A 16,203-nucleotide genomic window follows, 5' to 3' on the forward strand; every position below is an offset into this window, starting at 1 on the left:
GACTGTTTACTGTAGGATCCTGGAGGATACCGCCCTCCTGCCCCTACCAGATCCTTTCTGCTCCATATTAGTTACTTGCTGTCACCTAACAAATTACCATAAACACAGCACTTTGAAACAAAACACATTTATTATGGCACAGTTTCTGGTGGCAGTGTCCAAGCAGGGCCTCTCTGTCCTCTGCTCAGGGTTTTCCAAGGCTGCAACCGACGTGCTCCTGTGGAGTTGCCGTCCTCTTCCCAGGGTGCTCAGTTCCTTACGGCTGTGTAACCGAGGGCCCAGCTCCTGGACATCCACCTCCCCCAGCCATTCTCAGCGTGGCTTTTTGCTTCTGAATGTCCAACAAGGGAGTGTCTCTCTATGGGGAGACTCTGACATCGGAGAAGAACGAGACCCTCCTTGAAAAGTCTCCCCTCCCCGCCCGCATTGCCTGATTAGGCCAGGCACACCTGGGATTATCTGTTTGATTAATTCATAGTCAACCAAATAGAGACTTCCATTGCATCCTCAGATCCCTTTACCTTTGTCATATGATGTAATGTGGTCATGGCAGTGACCTCTTGTCCCCTTTGCCATATTCCATTGGTCAGAAGCAAGTCACAGGGTCTGCCTGCCCTGGAGGGAAGGGGATTTGTACAAGGTGTGATGCATTGTGGGTCACCTTTGGGTGTGTCTGCCACGCCCTCCCTAGGCAGTGGGATTGGAGGAGACCCAGGAAGGCGGAATTGTACGTGTGCCTTTTGCTCAGAGCTGGGGACTGTCAGCACCCAGGCCCTGGGGCCCCAGGTGGTCCTTCTAAGCTTCCCTCTGCTCTGCCTAAGTAGCTCTTCCAAGGGAGCAGAGGCTACATCGCAAGTAGGGTGTCCAGGGCAGAGTGCGCCCTCCTAGGAGAGGGAGCCCTGGATGCCTCTCCACCACACATTCATTACTCATTCATCTCCCACAGCTGACTAAGCGCCTGTAAGGCATCAGTCTCTACGCTCACCCGGGTGGCAGGGGTTGAGCGATCAGGGCACTGGCCTCCGAGCTGCTTAGAATTTAGTGCATGTGGGGAAGGGATCACAGTCCTGCCCGCATCAGAAGTCCTTTAGTTTCAGTGGGCGTTCCCCACCGTGGACTGACTCATGGAAAAGAGCCGTGCACTGGTTCTCACAGCTCAGAAATTGAGGATGAGCTGTCATCAGGCACAGATGGATCCAGAGCTTTCCTGTCTTGAAAGACAATAAAAAACAAGCTCTTCCCTGTTCCTGTCCTGCTCTCAGACAGGCAGGCTAGGTCTCCTCTGTTCTAGAACCTTCCTGAACACCGTACAAAGTCTATTATCCTCTTCAACACCCTGACTCCCAAAACAGAACTGGTAGCATCCTCACGTACAGCTTCACTACACTGCAGGACCAAACTCACCAGCCGCCCGGCATGGGACACATGATTTTCACTGGCCTCCTCACCACCTCATCTCAGCCAAGTCTGTGTTTTATACTCGATCACTTGCAACACTCCACTTCCAGGTACCAGTTTATGTCGTATCTTGGCACTTTTAGGGACAGAAAGCCAATTCAATGTATTAGCTTGGTGACTAGAAAGACACGCTTCAGGCACGACTGGATCTAGGCGCTCCCATGAAGTCACTGAGGCTCTGTCTCTCTCTGTGTCTCTGCTGTTTCCCTCTGTATATAATCCTTCTCTCCTCTTCCAAGTAGGTTTTCTCCCATAGCAAGGGAAGATGGCCTTGGGGTGCAGGATCAAGGCCAGGACGAGGGGGAGGCAGGTGAGGTGCTTCAGACTCAAATCTAAGGAGGGGTTCACTCTCACGGTTGTGCAAGCTTAACCACCCCCCACTTTGTGCCCCAGCTGCCCTACATGCCTCACTCTAGACCAGCCCTGCCCAGGATCCATCAGCTCAGCAGTCCTGGCAGCGAGAGCTCTTCACTCTCACAGATTCACAGATTCTAAATCAGCTCCGGCAGCAAAGCTTCCTCGGCCCCGCTTTTGGGCACATGCTCCTGCCTGAACCAGTCCCTGCGGTACTGGGGATGGAGTACCACTGACCGGAGTGGATCCCCAGGGCCTGGGGGAACTAGAGGCTCTGATTCATGGTCCCCCGAGAACCAAATGGAATCGGGGACGAGCAGCACCCCGAAAACGCAAGCTGGACAAGCAAACAAAACGCCCCAACACAGGAGATCCTAATGCACGTGACCTCTGATTACTCTGTGCTGTGGTGAGCGGCACACACGTCTGGCCCCTCATCACACTCTGAGCTCCCTGAGCCTGAGACGATGCCTTATGCCCCCTGCCACCCAACACAGAGCCTCGCACGAAGCAGGGGCCCCAGAAACCTTCCTATGATCACTTGATTCTGCACTGGCTCTGCTAACAAGCCTGCTTCTTTCTCTGCCCAGTGGGAAACCCTGATGATTTGTATCCTCCATTTGGTCGGGTTAATCCCATTGAAGATGGGGTGGTATGGAGTGAGGTGTCCGGGGATTGCAGAAGGTTGTGTTTCTCAAGGATGACTTTCCAGGGGTCATACGTGTACACAGAACCAGGCCCCCTTGCGGTGCTGAGAGTGGTCGAATCCCTTTCTGGGAGGCACATCCTCTAGTTGCAGCATCCCTACCTCAGAAAGCCCAGTGCCTAATGGGAAAATCCTAGTGGGATTCAACCTTTGTCCATAGGAATAACAAAGCTGGCCTTGTACACCCTGAGACATCCGCTTTCTAGCCAGTGAGAGGTGAGCGCTCTCCATCCCAGACACCAAAAGGCGTGAGCCCCGGATGGGCCGGGCTCCCTGCAGTACATGGCAGGCCTGCCAAAGCCCTGCTATTAAAATGCCAACGGCTGAGGAGCAGAGTCCTCTGACAGCCTCTCAGAACAAACAGCGTGACGGTTTGCATTTGAGACGCACACGCTCAGTGGACGTGGCCCCCAATTTGGCAGAAGTGGGGTTAAAGGGGCGCCATCTAACATGGAGGAGCTTGTTACAGGCAGCAACGACCAGAGCATGCAAAGCCAGGGACGCTCCAAGGCTGATGGAACGTTCCATGCCCTGCACTCCCGAGGGAAGGATGGGAAGGAAGGGTGGAACGGTGCCGTCTGGCTGCCAATGTCTTAGACATTTTTCTGTCTCAGAAATTCAACTCAAATGCTCCTTGTTTCTTTTCAATTGTTTAAAAGTTGGACAAAGTTTTCACGTGCTCTTTGTCATTTACAACGGTTTCTGCACACAATGGAGTGTCTCTTCTTTTGTAGGATGAGGCTTTCCCAAACTGTGTTGCCGGTATAACAAGGGGGTGTTGTAAGGTTTCTTTACCAAAGAAATGCCTTAGTCTAAAAAGTCCAGGAAAAATGGTTTAAATGGAGCAAAACAAGTGTCTCTCTTGCAGGACTTGTCAGGGCCTTTACTAAGTCACCATGCCCCGTGAACCTCCAAGAAGGGAGGGGCATTCAGGTGTCTGCTTTCCATGGACACTTAACTACAGAACCTTCTTTCACGGAACATCCCATGAGACTTGGCAAAATGCTGTTTTAGACATTTCAATCTGGACGACTAAGAAGTCACATCTGAGGGGCACCCGTGGGGACCTCAGAACGCAAAGACAGATGGACCTGCATGTAGGAATCCCTTCAGTTCATCAATAAGCTTATCACCATTTAGTCAAATATAAGCATCTAGCATTTTCCAAGTATTTCTGGCCTATTTTAAGGTCACACTGCTTCCCGCTTATAAGTGAAAATAGTCAGATCCCCTTTCAAATGGTTATTTCAGAAAAGATTTTTCCCCTTTTCTTCCTCTTGGTGGGGTGGGGAGGACTGAAAATCTCTGACAATTGCTTCTTCTGCTAATTTTTTTTTTTTAAGTTCTGAATGTTTTTTCCATAATCAGGGTCTAATCCTTGAATTAGACCAAGTCTTAATTTTGAAGAAAGGGAATGTGGGTGCTCCTCCTATTTTCGAGACTGAAACGCAAATGGGACGGCGTGGCTCTTACTGGTTGAGCAGGAGGGAAAAGACATGCGAGAAAACGGGACCTGACTGCACCCACTGCACCCACTGGGTCCACAGCCGACGCCGGCCAGCTCACCCGGTGCTCGCAGCGCTGCCTCCCGGGCCGGGCTCACCTGTGGCCCTCCTCTGGGTGACACTAACATCCTCGGGAGCGGCCGAAACTCGCTAAGCACAGACTGTCCAGCAGACCTTAGGTGCCGCTGAAACTTCGTTCCGATTTTATAGAGGAGCTGCCATCAAATGCCCGGGGCTGGGCGCTGGCGGGGGGCCTGCCCGTGTCTGGCAGAGTCTCAGGCGCCTTCATTCAGCTAGCAGTCCTGAGCGTCTGCCCTGCACCAGGCCCTGGGATCAGCCTTGGGATGGGTGTGGACACAGTGTCCTTGGTCTCACGGGACTCGCAGGCAGCAGGGACGGCGGGTCAGGCAACGACTTACCCTAATGTGCTCTTGTGTGTCGAGCGTCTTGCTGGGGAGGTGAGGGCTGCCCTCTAGACGCAAAGGGCAGGGGCGCCCACAGGCCAGGCCCGCAGACGGTCCTCAAGGGGAGGTCCTGCGGGTGCCCACATTCTGCACGGGGGTGGTAGGATGGGCAGGCCCCTGACAGCTCAGTGAAGGCACTGCCCTTAGCCCCGGACCAGTGCGGCCTCCCCACTGGCAGCCATTGGGGTTGGGGGCTGCGCTGTCCACCCTGAGGGTCACGCCACCACTAAGCGGTCACCAGCTGCCTCAGCCCCATTCTTCAGACACTCGTCCAGCAACGAGGCTGCCCCTCACTCTCCCAGACGCTCAGCTGAGGAAAAACGTTCCACGGGCTCACTGCCACTCAATCCCCTGCCTCTCCTGTTTATCCAAGCGTCTCAGAGCCGCCGGTCAGAAGATTAACACAGTGCCTGCCCACCGGCGGTCCCCTCTGTCTTCTCCCTGCTCTGCCTGCATTTTCGCATCCTGTCCCTGTACCAGCTTCAGGGCGGTTCTATCACATCCCTGTTTCACAGATGGGGAAACTGAGGGGTCCAAGCCTGGCTTCCCGAGCACGTGGAGCAGAGGCAGCCCGGCTCCGGGCCCACGGGCTCCGGTGTCACCCGCGCTGCTTCTCACTTTTGAGTGATGTTTTTGCAGATAGAACCTTGAACCTGCTCAAATGCCTTTTTTTTTTTTTTTAAGTAAATCTTTTCCAAGTTGTGATTATCCTCAGCAAAGCAAGTGGGACTGGCTCAGAGCAGATCCGCCCTGTGGATGGCTCTGCCCCTTCCTCTCCAAGCCAAGCCCACCCTGGCCTTCTCCACTGGAGGGTCACACGGTGAATCCCTTTGGGGACCGGCAGGACATCCGTCAGGGAACCGAGCAGACACCCCTTAAGGTGACACATAGCGATGGACAGTGGGGAACCACGGGCGGCGTGGGGAGGGTGGTCAGCGGGACAAAGCCGCTCCCCTGCCCGGCTCAGCCCCTTGCTTCCCCGTGCGAGGGGCCCAAGGAAGCTGCGTCTTTCTGTTTTTCTAGATAGACTAGAAATCCAGATTTTCACATGAAATATCTTACTTTTAAAAAATACTACAAATAAATTAAAAATGCGACCGGCCTGGCATCACGTGGGCTTTTGGAAAATCAGATCCGTGGACTTCTCTTGGCTCAGCTGCTCTCGTAGGACCCTTGGCTTCAAACCTGGTATCCAGCCCAGCAAGAGGCTAGTCTCGCTCCACCTGGGGCCAAAGGTGGCTGGAGTGTGTCACAAGGAAGAAGCTTCTGACTTTGACACGGGCCCCAAGGCCAGCGCGAGAGCCTGTTTTCAGACTGCTGCTCTGTTTCTCTTCTGAGAGCGGGCGAGGCGCACGTGAAGGAGAGAGGACGCGTGTCCCCCTGAAGGATATCGACTCTGCCGGCCGTGCGCCCGCGGGGTCAGAGTCGGCGGGGGTCGCGGGGACTCGTGTTTTACCCAGGCTGCTCCCCCATCCGTAAGGAAAATCTAGTGTTCTCCCCACCCTGCAGAACTGAGCGGATCTCATGGCAGGTTGGTCAGCACCCTTTCTCCAGCAGAACAGGGCTCGGCGCTGCCCACACAGACCCTCCCATTTCACTCACCATCTTTTATTTTTCCCCTTCCTCCAGAACACACTTTTTCCTTAGTGGTCCCTTCTCTCTGGACTGTAATGAAAAAGCAGTAGTAGCAGTAGGTTCAAATCTGTGATATAAGCTGGTTTTGTTTTCAGCCTTTTTATTGTTTAACCTGCACCCACAGCGGGGTAAACCGATACCCCGTCACGGAAGAGACAGATGAGTCCACCGAAAGGCCGGGGATGGTGCGGAGATGCCCGGGCAGGATTCGCTTGGGCTGCAAGATTTAATTTGCCAGACTGCTGGGCCCATCAAAAGTTTCTGCAGTAACCACTTGGGTCCTCATAAAGCCGAAACAGCAGAGGGGGAAAATGAAATCCTGGATCAATGTCTCTGTTTGGAGACCTTACCTTATGTTCAGTTGAAAAAAGGAAGGAGAGAAATCCAACCAGCCAACTGTACTTGTCACTGCAGATTAGCCAAGGAAACCGACACAGCGGCTTGTGACATTTACCAGGAAAGCGGCGGCACTGTCTGTTTCGGGCTTTGGGAAGAACTCCAGGAAGGCTCTCTTCGTATCTTCTGACGGCCTCACCTGCAAACTTGTGCCTCTTCCCCACGGGGTGACGTGGTGCTGAGCAGCTTCAGGGATGTAGGGACACCTTGGGTAGGGGGCTGCCAGGCCAAGGGTCTGCGGACCGTGTGCGCCTGGTGTGGGCATGAGATGGGCTTAAAGACCGGAAATGCCCGGACACCACTCTGCATCTGCCCCAGTTGTTCCAGGATCTGTTTCCCTGAAGCTGGAAGGATCCTTCCTCGCTGAAGGATTCATGCCACGTGCCCGCCCGGGCCACGGCCACTGCCTCCCATGGTGCAGTCTCCCGAGAATGCTCTTGGGAATTGAAAGGAAAGGGTTGGCATGGAGGAGGGTGGAGCGGAGGCTGGACATGTAAACCAGAAAACGTCGGAAGGGAGCGCCTGGGAGGAGATGGAAGGAGACGGACTGACATGGGACAGACGTCCAGTTTCCTTGGCATAAACCATGGTCACTTGAGTTTATAGATGAGAGCAAAAGGGTTATTCGCTTATTTTCATATACTGTGTGTGCCATTCAGAGTTTAAGCAGAAATAGGATATTTGCATTGCTGCCCTCCCGAAGATTTAATAATTGCAAAAGGAAAAGTAGTACGTTTTCAGGGAGAACCTGGCACAGGCATATCAGGCTCAGCACCACCAGGAGGACACATTGACGCCTGGCACCCTGACAGGATGCACTGGGGAGGACGCTGCGTCTGGGCGTTTCTCCCAATAACACACAGCCTCAGTCTCACCATGAGCAAACATCAGCAAACCCAAAATGTGGGATTTTCTTTTTTTTTTTTTTTTTTTTTGCGGTACGCGGGCCTCTCACTGTTGTGGCTTCTCCCGCTGCGGAGCACAGGCTCCGGACGCGCAGGCTCAGTGGCCATGGCTCACGGGCCCAGCCGCTCCACGGCATGTGGGATCTTCCCGGACCGGAGCACTAACCCACGTTCCCTGCATCTGCAGGCAGACTCTCAACCACTGCGCCACCAGGGAAGCCCAGTTTTTTCAATAAAATAACTGACCAATATCTTCCAAAGTGTCAAGGTCCCAAAAGATATGGAAAGACGGAGGAATTGCCCGAAACTGGAAGAGACTAAGGAGACAGGATTGCCAAACACAGGATTCCGCAGTGGACGTTGGACCAGAAGAAGGGTTAATGAAAAACTATGAAATTCAATAGTTAGAGTATTATACGTTAGAACGTCCATACTCTAGTTAGCAGGATTACAGCAAGAATAATTTCTTAATTTTGATAAAAACGACATTAAGACGTTAACATAAGGGGAAGCTGAGTGAGGGGCGTATGAGTACGCTTTGAATTATTTTTGCAACTTTTCTTAGGTCTAAAATTTTCTCCAAATGAAAAGAGTAACTCTTGAAAAAAGAAAAAAAAAAAAAGAAAGAAACACTGCCCAGAGGTGTCCTCACTTCACTTCCAAGAAGGTATAATTTACACCCACGAAGACTCCTGACCTTTCTCTTTGATTCCTCATATGTCCTTGGGGCACGATGAAATCATAAGTGCTCCAAGGACATACGACACCAGGCACAGCTGAAATCTCATAAATAAATTACCAAACAGATGCGGGGGGAGGGCTACTACACTTTCCTGTGACCTGGGATCTCTGCGTCCCGTTCACTATAAATGCTGACCTGTGTCCTTGGTGAAGGTGAAGATCTGAATGGCGGAAGGAGATGGAGGTCCATGCCAGTCACTGTGGTGGTCCCCGCAGATAGACCCTGGGGACGGACCCAGGCCATTCCAAGGATGACGGTTCTGCTCTGCTCCTCAGGTGAGCTTGGAGGCCTGTTGTACAGACGCAAAGGGGATTTAAAGGCATAAGCTCCATGTCTTTGTCAGAGCCCCTGTGAGGCCAGGTCTCAAAAGTTGAGAGATGGTTCCATGAATAGAGCAGGAGGTCACTGCTCTGCCAGGTAGTTCAACGTGTGAAGGATTTCACCCTATTTTCATTGTAGCGGAGATCCTTGGTTGGGAGAAAACACTGATTCCTGGCTCTGCAAACAAAGGGGGTATATGGTCAGCTACTGCCGCCATGATGCTGCGTGACGAACTACCCTATCTCCGGACAGTTTACAGCAACCAGCCTTTATTTCTCACTCATGTGTCTGTGGGTCAACCTCAGTTTAGCTGACCCAGACTGGGGGGCAGGTCCAGGCTGTGAGTTCAGCCCAAGCCTGATGCCTGTGTGGACCATGCTTCTGCGACCACCAGACAATGTGGGCAGGAGCTCTGGGGTGGGTGACCTCAGATAGCTCTGCTTTTTCACTGTTAGTTTGCTTTGCAGTCTGTCTGTCTTATGGCAACTGTGCGCTCCTTGCCTTCCATTTGGGGAAACATCCCCTGCCCATCCTACTCAGTCCTGGTGGGCTTCGTTGCCCAGGGCACTCTGTCTCAGCCTGGCCATGGCATGGGGGAGGTCTTCTGACCAGGTGCAAGCAATTTATGGGCCCCCTTCCCCGGCCACAGTGGTGGGCCCTGAGGAGGGCGCCCTGACGGGGCTGGATGGCTGCCAAGCGGGAAGCACCGCCTGAGGTGGTGGTCCACTTCCCTGGCCCCTGGCCACAGGATGAGGCCAGTGCAGATGGAAGCTGAGGGGCACAGTGGGGAGACAGTGAGCCCTAATAACATCTCTGAGCCCCGGATCCACCTGGGCCTGAAGTTTCCCGAGTTTGATGCTCCCAGTTCTAAGCTAATCCACTCCCTTCTTGTAAGAATATGTTTTGCTCTGTTTTTTTTTTTTTGTTTTTTGATACACCCAACCTGAGTTTAACCAACACGCAACCATTATAGAAGATAGAAGTGGCCTCCTCAGCAATGCACCTTTTTTTTTTTTTTTTTTTTCTGTACGCGGGCCTCTCACTGTTGCGGCCTCTCCCGTTGCGGAGCACAGGCTCCGGACGCGCAGGCCCAGCGGCCATGGCTCACGGGCCCAGCCGCTCCGCGGCACGTGGGATCTTCCCAGACCGGGGCACGATCCCGCGTCCCCTGCATCGGCAGGCGGACTCTCAACCACTGCGCCACCAGGGAAGCCCAGCAATGCACCTTTTTAAAGCATGTTTGTTAAGATATCATTTACATACTATGAAATTCACCCACTTGAAGTATATACTTAAATGGTATCTAGTAAATTCATAGAGATGTGCAACCGTCACCACAACCTGAACTGAGACCGTTGTAGGAACGTACCTTGGCCCCGTCTTATCCCTCGGGAGGACCTGTGAGTCCCCTGCCGTATTTCCCACACTGTCCTCTCCTGGAAGCACTGCTTTTCCTCGAGCCGAGACTCTGGGCCTGGGCCTGCCCTGCCGTGTCTGGATTAGACTTAGCCAATGAGTCTCAGGACAGGATCTGTCCCTGCTCTGGACGGGATTATGTTGTCAGGAAGACTCTTATTATTATACCAATCTGGAAAAGAAAAAAGATTAAAACATTGGCATTTTTATTTGAGAGGGAAAAGAAATTCCAGTTCCGGTCTAAAATTTCTCCATGGGAACTGATCATAGGGAATTATCTGGGCTTACTGAATAACCTCTGGAGAGCGATGCTGGGGAACGTGGCTAAACATGATTTTAAATGAATTTCTAGTCTGTGGTGGAATTCTGGACCAGGATACAGTACATCCTTAGAGTCCATTTGATCAATTAGAAAATAAATACAGACTTTGTGTTCCATTTGCAAAGGCCCTTCCACGGGTGGCCGCTGGCAGTTCACATGCATGAAATCCCAGTGCCCACCACCAGGCAAGGCCATCCCCAGGTCTGAGTGCTCATCACTGAGATGAGCTGGTCAGTACTGGTTAGGACCCCTGTGGTCCAATGTCAGGTGCGGCCACTGGGGCTGGTCCCTCATCAGGACTGGGCTGGTGCTTTCTCCTTGGGGGCTCTACTCCAGACACAGCAGCCTAGTGAGACCTGCTCCTTCAGCAGGCCCGGGTCAGGGCCCGTTCTGAGAAGGGGGCTGTAGATGAGCCAGGTCCTCCAAAACGGACCCTGACCCGACCTCACGGAGCCAAAGAGACAGAGGCTGCAGTGTAGCCACAGCTCAAATCAGAGGTGATAGAAAGAGAAGCAAAGACAGAAGGACCCTGCTAAGAAGGTGATTTGGGTAGGACATTTCTTACCTTTGGAAAGTTGCAGAGCTTCCTGTGATAGGCCTAATTCTACACATTCCTTCCTACGGACTCCTTCAAGATTTGAAATTAGACTTAGCTTCCTTCCAGGAGTTTCGGAAGATTTCACAAAATGCATAGTATTTCTGATGGCATCCAGAGGGGCACCTCCCTCTCACCCTAAACGCTGGGTGTGGGAATATAGAAATGGGTGTTGTTCCCAACTACGCTAAAGACCCTCCCCCAGCCTTGGCTGGGCCCAGTGGCTGGTGTCTGAGGTCCAGTAATAAGGGTGAGTGAAGCCCACTCGCCCTGCCTGGCAAGAGCTGGTTGTTAAATATTCAGGAATTCAGCAAGCCAGCTATTAAACCATCCATGGCGTTAAATGATGGGATTATTTACACTATAGAAATTGGCAAGTGCTAAAACCCACCCCTCCCATTTTTATTCCCCCAGAGAGCTGGTTTACCGGCATGCCACACACACTCAAGCCCTGTCTCAGCCACCTACTGGTTGCACCAACTACTTGTCTGCCTTCGGGTTAGTTGTTTGGCCCCTGTGCCTTAGTTTCTGCATCTGTACAATGGAAGCAACAATGGTATCTATCTCGCAAGGTTATTGTGAGACCTCCACAAGGTGAGGCGTGTATAAAGCTCTGGTACTGGCTCCACCGATGCTGTTTGGATGGAACTACCAGCCACCACCCATTCCGAGGGGCAGCCCAGGAAAGTGCCTTCTGCAGAGACACACCTGCAGCAATTAAGAGAGTCATTCGATCAGGAAGGGGCAATTAGAGTGGCATTCGGGCCACAAGAAACAACAGCCTCATTTAAAAGGCAGAGCTTTCATGAAAATAGATTTTCTGCCTCTATGCTTCCAGAAAGCTCTCCACAAAGCCACAGAAGCATTTATAACTGTGGTAACAAGAAATGAGCAGAGGCAGAGATTAGAGTCTTTTTCATTAAAGAATCACGGGCACGATGCTGTGTCCATGGATGGCAAAGTATCTCTTTTTTAATCATATAGTCTTTACAAAGATGCTTCTGAGCTCATGGCCAGGAAAGGCAGGGTCCACATGTGGAGCCCCTTGGGTCACCAGGGAAGATGAGGCGGGCCCTGGGCAGCAGGGGGTCAGGAACCCCAGCAAAACCAGCCCTCATTCTCTGCCGCCTTTGGGGAGCACAGCGGCTAGGTGTCCAGGCTTGGGGGACGCTGGTGGCACCAGGTGCCTGATGGGAGGAAGGTGAAGCTGGACGTTTCCTTCCAGGAACCCAGGTGCCTGTTCCAGACTCTCACACCTGTGCGCCGACTCTCCTCCCCGTAGGACTCAGGGCCGTCCTCGCGGTCCATCAGCTTGGGCAAAGCCGTGAGGGTGAATCCTGATTTGACCCGTTACAACAGCTTAGCAGCCTTGAGCGGGATTCCGTCTCTGATCTTCGGGGGATGACACCTTCCTCTCAGGCCACAGTGTTATTGAGAGGGGTGCCTGGCACGGAGCAGCTGCTCAGGGACCCTCACTCCTGTTCCTTCATCTTCTCTTCTTTTCTGAGCTCCCTTCCACTTGGGGCCATGACAGAAGCCATGAAAGCTACACACAGCCGTTCTCCTTCCTCTCTGCCTTGTCTCCTGTCCACTCAGTGACAGGCATCTGTCTGTGGTACCAGGTGTGCTGCTCAGGGCTTGGGATCCAGTGGTGAACTCACCAGATGTTTTTTCCTGGTGCCGACCTATAATTTGTCCTGACACCTGATGGTAATGGGCCTCTTCTCCACCATATGAATAAAAGATACTTCACTCACAGGTCCTTCAGTATGTCACAGGGTACACCCCATACACGTGGAAGTCTCAGCGAAAGGATCCTTCTCAGGGTCTTGCCTTCTCCTGATGCCTGGAGATCCCGCCTTTCCCTTATCGCCCTGCAAGGTGTCTTTCTACCTGCCCTCCATGAAAGGATATTGGTTAATTCTCTGACTCTGGCCTAGTGAGAAAAAATCTGACCCATGTGGCTTTTGGTTCTGGGCAAAAATGAGAGTGAAGACATTTTACTGATCGTGAGGGTGAGCTATGAAACGCCTGATACAGTTTGTCACTGACCCCTGGGCAGAAAGCAATTGAGCTGAATCACACATGTGAAAGCCCTTTGTAAATTGTTCAGCTCAAACTGTGTTGTCTGCTCTGAACTTGGTAGAAACTGCCATTGCCAGGGAGAGCACATACCTTCAAGGGTGAGGGTGCACGTAAATCGATGAGCTGGGTGCGTTTGCTGAATGCCAGCAGTAACAACCGCCCCTTCATCTGCCTGGGGGTCCTGGAGGACGTATTATTTAGAGTTGGCTCAAGATGAATGGGTCCCAAGACCCATGGGATAAGACCACATGGAATCCCGGGTTGAGGACGTCAATGCCGGATCAGGAGATCAGGAAGAAAGATAAGTTCTCCACAGATCTGACGGACGCCTGGTTTTTTTTTTTTTTTTTTGTGGTGCACAGGCCTCTCCCGCTGCGGAGCACAGGCTCCGGACGCGCAGGCTCCGGAAGCGCAGGCTCAGTGGCATGGCTCACGGGCCCAGCCGCTCCGCGGCATGTGTGATCCTCCCAGACTGGGGCACGAACTCGTGTCCCCTGCATTGGCAGGTGGACTCCCAACCACTGTGCCACCAGGGAAGCCCCGGCCGCCTCGTTTGATGCTGAGGTTCTGAGTGGACACACACACACACACACACACACACACACAGGGAGAGGAAGGCACCTGTGTATTCACTGTGTGTGTGTAGCACGGCCATGTGGTAAACAAGCAGATACCCGTCAGGGGAATACCCCATTTCAGGTACTGTTTATTACGCAGCTGCTCCCTGGGTAGCGTATCTGATATCTCATCTACTCTACACAAGGGCTCTTGAAGCTGGGGATTATCATTTCTCTCTTCAGATAAGGAATCTAAGACTCAGCACACACTGTTACCTGATACACGGCCAAGCAGAGATTCAAACACAGAAGAGGATTCAAACCCTCTTCTCTTCTCTTCAGAGAACCCAAAAGTCTTAAACGATGGAAAGCTATGCATAAAATCTAAGTATTCTGGTTACAGCCGTGGACTTTTGGGTATCCTATCTTGATTCTCTTGAATCTTTACTGTTTTTCCCTGGGCTTGGATATATTCTCACTTGACTTGGTTACGTTCAGGGTATCTTAAATTGCCTCCTTTGCACCTGTGACCGTATGAGCACCAGCTTACCCCACAACCTCAAGTCACCCTAGAAGAGGCTGACAATCCCGGACGCTGTGCAATGGCCAAGTGTGGAGTATTCTATCAGTGTGTCCCAAAACGTTCCACAGAAGATGGAACGGTAAACAGTGGCCTGCTTAGGAATTCTTCCTTACGAGGGAAATACATTTTAATGCCCGCTCTGAATTCAGCGTCCCTTGTGCCACTAGGGGATGGAGCTAGTTAGATAAATTTGTAGAGACATATGCACCCCAGACACTAGGCTTATGGGGCAAGGATGTCTCTCCCGGTTGCTGTGAAGGCTGCAGCCCGTGGTTGCCTAATGACTTTGATATTCTGTTTCCTGCACTCCTTTCAGAGTGTGGGAAGCGCGCGTGGGGAGATGAGCTGTGCTCTGCTTTGCCTGAAGGTCTCCACCTCCTGCAGCTGCTTATAGTTGTGGTCTCTGTGGCAGGTTTATACTGGAACCCCCATCTGTCTGCAGAGCTCATTAGAAGGGAGAAAGTGCTTCTGAAGTAGCAAATGACAAATTTTCTTCACTTACACGGGTGCCAAAGGAACAGGTCAGCGTGGGCTGCTCCTGTTCAGATTAATCACAGGAAATGCCCGCTTCTGTGTCGACCCGTCACTTACCAACAACAGCTAAACCAGGGGTTATTTAATCACGTAACACCGAACACCAGCCACCCTCTCTGCCCACAGAAACATGACGATCTGCTTCTTTAACAAATATCTGAAGGTTTCAGCTGCCAGCGGATATTGATCAATCTCAAACCTCCTTTCCAAAATCAATACCAGCAAGCAGGCAGGACTTCAGGCTCTGGGACAGAGGGAGCTGATGGTCTGAGCCACCCTCCAACAGTCGGGCCGCCGCAGACGTGGGCATCTTGGCAGAAAGATGGGCTCCCAGCCCATCCGCCTTCCCAGCTTGTCTGGCAAAGCGCTGTTTGCCTGGGGAAGCCAGAGATGTTCCCAAGAGGAAGTACCGTCATGAACAAAAAGGGAATCTTTGATCGGGCTGACCTTCATCTTCATCTTTCTTATCACCTACGTGACTGAAGTTGATGATGTTTAATGAGATCCGTGTCGTTCAGATAGACTTCAAGCTGTGATCCAGCAAGGCGACACCAATTTAGCCTTACTAACATCCCTCCCGACTTGTCTTTAAGTACTTCATGCCACATAAATTAGACTGCCATTGAGATAATTGGATCCTTGTGGCTCTTAATTTTTCACAGATACTATTTTGAAAATAAATCACGAACCGTCACCTTTGAATGTTAAAGTTAATTTACACTGAATATGCCTTCCCACTTCAAAGTATGTCTACGTATGTCTACATCGTTAACAGGTACTTGACAGCCATGGACCCTCCCTTCATTGCCATCTAAACCACAAGTTAGATCTAAAATGCTCATGTCAGTCCAAAGGAGCCAGAATCCTTTTGACTTTTTGTTAATCGTCTTTTCAGAAATGATTATGTCCAAACATTCGGCAACTTTATAATCGGTTGAAACTGTTCCGAAAATTTTTTTCGGAAATTATATTTTTATATATTAAATACATTTATATATTTCAGAAAATAAATTATATTTTCTCAGGTATCACAAGAGTCCGTCCTGCATTTGCACTGAAGCTGTGTGAGTTTTGAACAGACAGAACCTCTCAATGACCATTCAGTACAGATGAATAGACTCATCTGATATATAGAGAACTCGATTACATGTTTCAATAAAGAATAAAAATGTGCCTTTCTTTTTCAAAAATCTCTCTTTTTTTGTCTGTAGGTAGCATAAACATTAGCACAAGGAGAACAGCGGAGATGCTCTCCTCTATAGATTCTGATTATAAAATGCAAAAGCGCACCCATCGCAAAGAAGTTGCTGCACACCCTGAATTATCTAATAGAAAGTATCGATATTAACTAGTAATTCTAAATGGCCCCTAACCAAGTGCATGTCAGCAGAGTAAAATAACACAGTGCGTCCGATGTCAAGTGCAAACTCATTACCCCTGCTTCCTACATTGCACCACCCCCATTCATTCTTCAGCAGGCCGAGAGCACAGGAGAGACACTCAATAAATAAAGTGTAAATGCATTCTGCAATTACAAAATGTTAAATAAAACATGGCTCACTGCAAGGCAGCAGCAAGGAGGCATGGGGAGGAGATGGCAGGAGAGCAAAGTAGGACTAGCCCAC

The 16,203-nt window shown here is 51.2% G+C and overlaps 1 long non-coding RNA gene across 5 annotated transcripts in view; it reads right to left on the reverse strand.

Moving 5' to 3' along the window:
* The window catches only part of LOC307197918, a 590,209-nt gene that overhangs the window by 212,435 nt on the left and 361,571 nt on the right, over window positions 1-16,203 (reverse strand). For 4 of the 5 annotated variants that reach the window (XR_013831543.1, XR_013831544.1, XR_013831546.1 and 1 more), the window contains 2 exons: window positions 9,856-10,074; window positions 8,301-8,454 (listed from right to left, as the gene is read on the reverse strand). This is a non-coding gene — a long non-coding RNA (uncharacterized lncRNA). Of the gene's footprint in view, window positions 1-8,300; window positions 8,664-9,855; window positions 10,075-16,203 lie in introns of all 5 variants that reach the window. The other variant, XR_013831545.1, reaches the window with a different exon arrangement.

The sequence above is a fragment of the Stenella coeruleoalba genome, assembly GCF_951394435.1.
Source record: "Stenella coeruleoalba genome assembly, chromosome: 15".
Lineage (NCBI taxonomy): Eukaryota > Metazoa > Chordata > Mammalia > Artiodactyla > Delphinidae > Stenella > Stenella coeruleoalba.